A 10036-nucleotide genomic window follows, 5' to 3' on the forward strand; every position below is an offset into this window, starting at 1 on the left:
CAGTCGTCGGCAAAAAGGCGAACTGTGGAATTGATATTTAGTGCTATATCATTAATATATATTAAAAATAAAAGCGGTCCTATTACTGAGCCGTGAGGGACGCCAGACGTGAAAAGGGTTAGGCTGGAAATATTATCATTTAATTTAACGGCTTGAGAGAGATTTGTTAGAAATTTTTCATGCCATCGAGTTGTGGGTCCGTCGAGTTCGATGCTGCGTATTTTCAGTGTTAGTCGTTTATGAGGTACACGGTCGAAGGCTTTTGAAAAATCAATAAAAATACCATCTACATAACGAGAAAGGTTCAACTAATTATGAAGGTCCGTTACCAACTCATAAAGCTGTGTTTGGCATGAAAGCTTTGGGCGAAAAGTATTTATTTGAATCTCTTGACATTTTATTATGTCGCACACTTTCCATAAAAGCATAATGTCCGTTCGCTGCATACTAAATAAAGGAAATCATGTAAGCAGCTTTCATGCAGGAACCTGAGAAGGCTCCTGATCTTATTGTTGTCGGTCAGCTACTTGGAACAATCGCTCTCCCTAGCTGCCGTTGGCACCACTTCGTGTAAAATTCGTGTCCTTCAAGCACTGCTCCCTGCACAAGCCCACAGCAGGTGGAAAACACCCTCCTCTAGAACCGGTGTGGCACATCTCGGGCAAGTGGTGGGTCCTGCGTCTTCTTCAGAGCACCAACGGCACCTGACCGACGGGGTATGGGCCGGCTCAGCCCGGACCCCTCTAATGAATACCTCCCCTAATATTGTTAGGTTATGAGGTAAGGCAAAAAAGTGTGCGGAGGAATGAGTGTAAGTGTACTTTTCCTTAGAGATAATGCTAAAATGGGGAGAGTGCAGCAGGCGTCAAAAGGGAACCGGGTGTGGGGAACTTTTTGTGTAAGATTATCTGCTCACCGTTCTCAGCATTGTCTTGTGTCCCGTGTATCTAGATGGGTATCTTTGTTTTCTCAATAAGCGCATGGATCCAGTGCCTTACGCACAGTGTTTTTGTCATTCTTTTCACGTGTTTTATGGGGTCTAACGGGTCTGTATAGACGTGGACTTCTTTTATAGGCTCTATTTTATTTCTGGCCTCTAGCATCACAGGTTGTGCAGTTCTATGACAAGCGGATCCGTATGATCTGATGTGTATTAATGATGCAGGTTTAGCTCTCTCTTTGACGGGCTAGTGGCTGCTCGTCTATCACCAGTTTCTATATTAGACACGTGCTCATGCAATACATGTTCCGGGGCATGCAAGAAACAGAGATGGAGTTCTCAGCTTCTCTCTACGACGAAGTTGAGCCGTCGTGTTTCCATAATAGTCGTGGATTCCTTTGGAAGTGGATGAGCCGTTGTAGGTGTTTCCGCTGTCACCGCGTTGTGCGGGGATGCTTTGGGCATAACGAAATTTCACTTCAGATTTCATGCTGCCTCTCGCTGATTAATTAATTCTGCCAGTGTGTTCAGCTGTAGAATCGGGGTGGGAGATGAGGGAGTCTCGACAAGACCGTGATGGTGCGCATTGTGTTCCTATATATCTCCGCCCATTGTCGCCTCGTCAGTGGTTGGAACTGGGCATGGTAGAGTATCCTAGGCTCAAGCACCGATTTTAAAGGACGCCTTGCCATCTGCATTCGGGCTTCTCTTCCCCTAGACAGAATCCGTTGATCAAGGTCAAGAAAGTCACTGCTGCTTTTTTCATCCCATGGAGCCACAGCGTTCCTCTGCCAGATTTATGTATATCTAGGTGCAGGACTCTGAGCGGATCTGCCTCTTGTAATGACTTATTTCCAATCGCTAGCGTGACTGTTTTAGTTGCCAATTCTATTCTTCTAATCTTGGTTGCAACATGAATGTAGCTGGACTTTTGCTTTCACAGTTCCAGGTCTGCTTCACAGACATGTTCATCTAGTGTATTTAAGGCCTCTTGCAGATAAAAATTTTGTCTCAAGACGCGGAGGCTCAGAGGTTATGGTGCTCAGCTGCTGACCCGAAATTCGCGGGTTCGATCCCGGCCGCGGCGGGCGGACTTCGATGGAGGCGAAATTCTAGCGACCCGTGTGCTGTGCGATGCCAGAGTACGTTAAAGAACCCTAGACGGTCGAAATTTACGGAGCCCTTCACTACGGCGTCTCTCGTAGCCTGACTCAATTTAGGAGGTCAAACGCCGTAAACCATATGTTGTTTATGAGGGGACCAAATCGTGACATCGTCCGCGTAAGTGATGAACTGCACCTCTAGCATTACAGCTATTTTCTACAGGAATGGTATGAGTGGGATATTAAATAGCCATGGTGCTAACACAAAAGCTTGTGGCACGCCTCTATTGGAGACCTAATGAATGATCCGTTGTCCGTTTACCCGGACAGAAAAGATCATGTCCTTAAGCAGATTATGTATTGCTTTTATGACCTGTATGGGAATGCCCATACGTCCTATGTTGTCAAGGATCTTGGCATGTAACACGTCGTTGCAAGCCTCCGTCACGTCTGTAGCCACCACAGTGCATACAAGGTGCCTATGAGGCGAAAAAACTCAGGGGGCACTTTGACTGTCTAAAGTGCGTAGAGGCGAAAGCGTTTTCCGCACCATTTAGACTGCTTCTGTGGCACTGGTGGCGTCACATGTAATTGAGTACTAATTGCTAAGTGACGACAAATCGCTAACTAATGGTTAATTACTGATTTGTGCCTGAATACTAATTAACTGCTAATTATGACGCTTAACCTTCGCCTTTAGGAGTGGAACGCGACAGCGTGTTGTAGCGCTGCCAGGGAGTCCACGGAACGCCACCACCCGTTCGGCGCGATGCCTTGACCTTTGAACGCTTTTGAGGAAAGGAAAGGGCGCAGTAATTCTCTGTCATCTCGGTGGACACCTGAACCGCACCGTAGAGGAAGGGAGGAAGTGGGAGTGGAAGAAGAAAGACAAAGATGACCCATAATGAAGAAAATGAAAATTGTATTTAAGGAAAGGAAATCGCGCAGTAACTGTCTCACATATCTCGGTGGACACCCGTCAAAATTCAGGGGGGCCCTTTTTTTACCTAAAGTGCGGTCACTGATGTGTGGTTAAGATGTTAAGCTTCGCCTCTAAGAGTGGAACGCGACAGCGTCTTGCAACGCTTCCAGGAGTCCATAGAACGCCATCGCCCATTCAGTTCTATGCCTCGCTCGTCAGATAACAGCGAAGCTCTTATTTAACCTCAGCGATGACACCATCACCTCGCTGGTGGAATGCTTCAACGAGCAGCATTGGGCTACTGGAACGTTACCAATATCCTGGAAGACAGCCGAGGTTCGGTTCATTCCGAAGCCGAACAAACCCATTAAACTGGATAATCTAAGGCCGATATCGCTGACCTCGTGTTTGGGGAAACTCATAGAGAGGGTCATCAACATGAGACTGAGTAGATACTTAGAAGATAACAACCTCCTACCTAACACTCAATTCGGCTTTCGCCCTCACCTATCAACACAGGACGCCCTGTTGTATTTGTACAAAGACCTCCTTGAGACACCTCCCAAGTCACAGACAAGGGCCATCCTGGCACTAGATTTGAAAGGAGCGTTCGATAACGTTCTACATAAAAATATCCTGCAAAGCCTCGCCGATACCAACTGTGGCGCAAGAACCTAAAACTATATAAAAAACTTCTTATCAGCCAGGCAAGCCACTATAAACTTCGGTGGAATAAAATCAGATCCCATCACTCTAGGCCCGAGGGGAACTCCGCAAGGGGCGGTACTGTCACCCCTCTTGTTCAACTTGGCTATGAAAGATCTACCAGGCCTTCTTTCCGAAATTCCCGGCATCAAACACACACTGTATGCGGATGATATCACTGTCTGGTGCAACTCGGGGAGTGACGCCGACATCGAGGAGCGTCTTCAAGCAGCAGCGGACACGTTGGCCCGGTACGCCAGAGAGAGAGGCCTCCAGTGTGCGCCGGAAAAGTCCGAGTTGCTAATTCTGAAGAACCCGAGGACACCCCTAGCGCAGAACATCTCGGTGTATATAGAGAGCCACCCAGTACAGAAACCCACGGAGATCAAGATCCTAGGGCAGTATATCCCGCAGGGGCGACAGAACACCACCACAATGAAGAAGCTTACGACATCCGCCGAGCAAATCCTCCGGATGATACATCGTATCCGAAATAAACACCATGGCATGAAGGAAAGGGACACCATCCGCTTAGTGCAAGCTTTTGTGATCTCGCGGATAATGTACGGGACGGCATTCCTTAACCTCTCCAGGTCGGAAATTGAAAAGTTGGAGACACTCATCAGGAAAGCCTACAAGACGGCACTGGGGCTACCGAACTCCAAGCCAACGGCCAAGCTCATGGCTCTAGGAGTACATAATACCCTCAAAGAGATGTGGGAAGCACAGTGGCTCTCACAACTCAATAGGCTCGCACTCACAACACCCGGCAGAGAACTGCTCGAGAAGATCCATGTTAATCAGCCCTATACAATTGACCAAAGGGAAGAGGTCCCACGCGATGTGAGAAGACGCATCAACGTGCACCCCATTCCGCGGAATATGCATCCCGCATATAACATCGAGAGGAGGAAGGCAAGAGGGGAAGCCCTGCAGAAGAAATGGGACAAGCAGACTAACACCCTTTACGTGGACGCAGCAGGACCACAGAATGGAATCATGACTATTGTAGTCTCAACGCCTTCAGGGTCGATGGTGAACTGCGCCTCGGTGAAAACATCTAACCCCACTCACGCAGAGGAGGCAGCTATTGCATTAGCTGTAGCATATAACCCCAATGCCGTTGTGCTCACTGATTCCCAGAACGCCTGTCGCAACTTCAATTACGGATTAATTCATAAGTCAGGGTTGTCATTGCTGACTAAGCATCCACCCAACCAAGCCTCAATCATCTGGTTTCCCGGTCACCTGGAACTACCAGGAGGAAACGAAGCCGCTCACAGGCATGCCTGAGCTCTTCTATACCGGGCGTCTCCCCCTGATGACCATGAAGGGTGCCAGACCTGAGAGGTTTAGCAGTGTATGCTGACAATCTCGCGCCATACAGAACAGCCAGAAAGGAGTACCCAACACCACACAAATCCCTCAATAAGTTAGAAGAGAACACCCTTAGGAGACTACAAACCAACACATACCCAACACCAGCTAAATTACACCTGTGGTACCCTACACTATACTCTCCGCAGTGCCCACACTGTGGAGAGGTAGCTAACCTCTACCATATGGTGTGGGCATGCCAATTTAATCCCTTACTTGACCCCATTCCCAACACCTCGGAGGAGCAGTGGGAGGCTATTCTGCTCAGCGATGATCCTGACCGTCAGCACTGGCTGGTGGGGAGGGCCACCGCAGCAGCAGCAGCCAATGGACTACCGGACTAGGCGGCCCACCCACATGTTCTCAAAATACTGAATAAATAAAGATGTTTTCAATCAATCAATCGCTCGTCGGTAAATTGGTTTTTGAGGAAAGGAAATGTATCTGTCTCTCATATCTCGGTGGACATCTAAACCTCGCCGGAAGGGAAGGGAGGAGGATGGGAGTGAGCGAAGACACCGTATTCACTAGACGCGCCCTTTGTTCTTCGCAAACCATCGAGCTGGCATGGCGGAGTGGATAGCATGCTCCTCTCACACTCCGAAGACCGGGGTTCGATTCCCGAGCTCAACCAATTTCTTACCCGGTTTTATTCATTGATGTGGCCTGTCTAGAAAAGTTGATTAGGCTAATTGAGTAATTAAGCAATTAACTAAGCTCAGTCCCACTTATTTGGAGCATCACTATACGATCCCTTCAATTGGTTGCCTGGTTACTAGCCAAAGTACAATTGGCCCGTTTGATATTCGCGCACTGTGACGTCACGACCGTTTCGACCAACTGAAAAGCGTGACATTTCTGTCGACAACTACTTACAACGATAAGACATTAAAAGCTTTCTCCTTAATATCTATGACTTCTTCAGCCAGTACGACAAACCCAATTTCAGCGCCAAGGCTTGCACGGAATCCAGTTTGCCGAGCATGGTGTTTCTGTTGCATCTGTTGCACCATTTTCCCAAGTCAAGTGGCGTTTCGGGAGCGTTGGCCCTAATAGAGACGGACGCTTTTTCTGATGGAAACAGGTCTCTGCTATTTTTTTTTTCAGGTATGAAGGGCGCTGGTACCGTACATATCATGCAATCCCTTAGCAAGAACTAATACGTTTGGAATATACGGTAGGATATTTAAATTGTATCTTAAACGTATTTTGTATTCATGAATGCACTAAAAATATGTACGAAATACGTTCCTGAAATTTCATGCTTGGTATTCGAAATATATTCTTAAAATTTGTCAAAAATACTTCACTTCAAGCATACTTAGAGCACTTTTCAAATACGCCAAAAAACATGTAAGCAGTTTTAGCATATTGTCAGTATATTAAAAGTGTATTTTCGGAAATCTGAAATTAATTCATCCAAAGTATACTTCAATTCCAAAAAACGGGCAGTCCTTGTAAACGTATATGTATGCAGTTTTAGCATCTTGTTAATGTATTAAAAGTGCGCTTTCGTAAATATGAAATTAATTCATCCGAAGTATACTTCAATTCTAACAAGCGGACAGTCAGTCCTTTTAAATGTATTTACAGCACACTTCAAGCTGCCGTTGAACAGTCCAGTGCTCGAAATCGCGTTTCGAGAAAACGCATTTGCGTGTTGTCAACGTATTTGAAGTGTACCTCCGTAAATACGCAATTAATTCGTCCAAAGAATACTTAAAATCTAGCAAATTGGCAGTCCGCCTTAGAATATTTGCAGCACACTTCGAGCTGCCTTTGAACAACCTAATGCTCGAAATCGAGTTTAGGGAAATCGCATTTTGGTGTTGGCAATGTTTCTAAAGTGTACTTTTGTAAATACGCAATTAATCCTTCCAGCTATACTTCGATTCGAACAAATGTGCAGTCCACGTAAACGTATTTGCATCACACTTCAAGCTGCCTTGGAACAATCTAGAGCTCGAAATGACGTTTCAGGGAACAGTGAAAACTCTCCCTTTCCTGTCGTCCTTTCGTTCCAACACAGTAATCATAGCGCGGGAACAACGCAGGACAAAGACGAGACGGGACGAGACCGCCTGCATTGTTCACGCGCTATGATTACTGTGTTGCAATGAATTACCAACCAGCCCAAGCCTTTTCTGTTCTGAAGTCCTTTCGTTTGTGGTAACTTCTAGAAGGAAGGTAATCACGACTTATTTACACTACGTGCGGACAACGTTATAGCATGATACCGGCAAAGGCATCTTGGGTATTTGCGGGCCCGAATATGACAGCGAAAAGGACCACGACCGGCAACGGCGACCGGCTCCCATAGACGCCCGTGTATCTGTTGGTTGACAGTTCGAATCCTGACCTATTTCTGACGCAAGTTTCGACGAGAAATTCTGTTCTAGATCGCCTTCCGATTCGAACGCGACCAGTAGGGCACTTTTCGGATAATTTTTGGGCTCACAGTCTTTGCGCAAATAAACGCCTCAGCGGGCAAGATGCTGCGCCGCTATCGGGTGGGTATATACCGGGTGTCTTTTTTTTAGAAGGTCCAAAATTTTTTAAAAAAGGTAAATTGCTTTAGATTTATTTTAGCACTGGTGCTATACTGAAGGCTACGGCGGGCGCCAGGCAAGAGGAAAACTGCTTTAATTAGTTCGCTGATTAACTAAATATGTTAATTAACTTTTATAATTTTTGTTTTAGGGGATATGTTGTATTCGCAGAATTGGAGATCGTCCTCTATGCAGTCCAACCGAGAAAAAACAATTTTAATTAAAAATTTTTAACGCACGTTACGAGGCGCGAAAAAGTCACCCTGGTAGGCATCTTCACACCGTAACGCAGCGGCGGGAGCGCCTCTGACGTAGTTCACTCCGCCCTGCGCTTTGCGTCACGGGTCCCGGACTGGCGGCCTGCCCTATCACTGCTTATCTCGCTTCGCTCCGCGGCCTAACGGAATGCAGCGCTGGAACAAAAACGCATTGACACAAAGTGCAGGGCGGAGCGAGCTACGTCACAGGCCCTCACAGACGCTGTGTTACAGTGTGAAGCTGCCTACCAGGGTGACTTTTTCTCGCTTCGTTACGCGCGCAAAAAATTTTTTCATGAACATCTTTGTTCTTGGCTGGACTGTTTGGAAGACGATCTCCAATTCTGCTAATTCAACATATCCCCTAAAATAAAAATTATAAAAGTTAATTAACGTATTCAGTTAATCAGCGAACTAATTAAAGTAGTTTGCCTCTTACCTGGTGTCCGCCGTAGCCCTCAACATAGCCCCAGGGTTAAAATAAATCTAAAGGAATTTACCTTTCTTTAAAAATTTTGGACCTTCTAAAAAAAACACCCGGTATAAGGCAAGTCAAGTAGGGTGCTTGCCGGAGCATTTGGGGTTTGCTATGGCCCTTCCGCCATGGTTTGCTGTGTAGGTATCTTTGCCGTTCCCATGCCGTCACGTCACCTTACTCATGTACATTGTGATTGATGATAATTGCGCTTATACAATTTGTTCTCAAGTTGAAGCATTAACCCGTATCATTTGTCGAAGTCCACATTTCTTAAGCCAAAGTGAACATAATTTTAAGTATATGTATATTTTTTGTTTATTTCTAATGTAATCTAATGTATTTAATTTGTATTTTTAGTATATTTATAATGCATTACAAATATGCTAAGCGGGCAAAAATGCACATTTCACGTATTTTAAAGACCGTTCAATATATTATTCGTAGCATACTTAGAAAGCATTCGCATTGCAGTTTAAGCATAGGGACAAAAAAATGCGAAATAAATATGAAATTAATACCATATATTTGAAATGCATTTTAAGCACATCCACTTTTTCGCTAAGGGATGGGACACAACCAATTATGGTTTATGGTTTATAGGGTTTAACGTCCCAAAACGACTAAGGCTATGAGAGACGCCGTAGTGGAGGGCTCCGGAAATTTCGACTACCTGGGGTTCTTTAACCCATTAGCGCCCAGCGTACTTTTAAAAGTACAGTTAATTTTTTAATAATTTCGCCACCAAAGACTGGAATTTTCTTTTCAAGTAGGGCATGCTTTTGTCAACAGGGGATTGGCCAACCACCCTTAACTAATTTGGCGCACTTCCTCTGCTCAGTATGTCAGCTTTCCGTGGTGAAATTTCAGGATGTTTGTTTCCCACGAACTGCACCGGTAGTTGCTTGATTATAATTTTCTCACGGCCGCATTTATGCACATATTACGCTAGTTTCAAGTATAGAGCAGCACGAAACACGAAAGTAAACAACGGATGCTTTGAATGTCCCGCAACTTTGGCGTGTTTTGTTCTGCAATGATTTATATACAGCTGTACTTTCTATAGTACACTGGGTCTTCCTGTGTGCAGAACGGCGCCTATTTATTCCAGTTCATAGATCTTATGGTTCCTTCCAATTTGTGGGAAAAAATCACTTTTTCTGTTCAGCAAGGCCTCGGAGGCTGCTGTACTTGCCGCTAGCGGTCTTCAGTATGATGATGGTATGATTTTAATTGGTTGTAATAAAGTTTGGTTATAAGAACTGAATGTTCTGCAGAGCAGGCAGTTGCTGTTATGCCATTCACACCGTCTGCGGAAAGTACTTGAGTTCAGAAATGAAACTTTTGGAAGCGCGTGTTGTCCTGTCGTCACCTGAGGTGATTTCAACGCTTAGTGACCATTTCATCTTTTTTCTTAAATTTTTTTACCTCTCAAGACATTCTTGTAACGCTCCACTGGGAGGAATTTAGGGCTAGAGGAACCATTCGCCAAAATGGGTTTAGGAAGTGTCCACTCGGGCCAAAGAAAGCGATGAAATAGAAGCAGCCATGAAACATCGATTCTTGCTTCAGTAATATAGGTTACATGCTTTTATTGAAGTCTACGATCAACAGTATAGTAAATATGGCTTGCAACTATAACAGCAGTGAGCCAACGTGTTTTGTAGAGTGGTGGTTGCCTATAGCACAAGAAAAACAGATTTTTTTT

Source organism: Amblyomma mixtum, chromosome 6, assembly GCF_055824585.1.
Source record: "Amblyomma mixtum isolate Tamu chromosome 6, ASM5582458v1, whole genome shotgun sequence".
NCBI lineage: Eukaryota > Metazoa > Arthropoda > Arachnida > Ixodida > Ixodidae > Amblyomma > Amblyomma mixtum.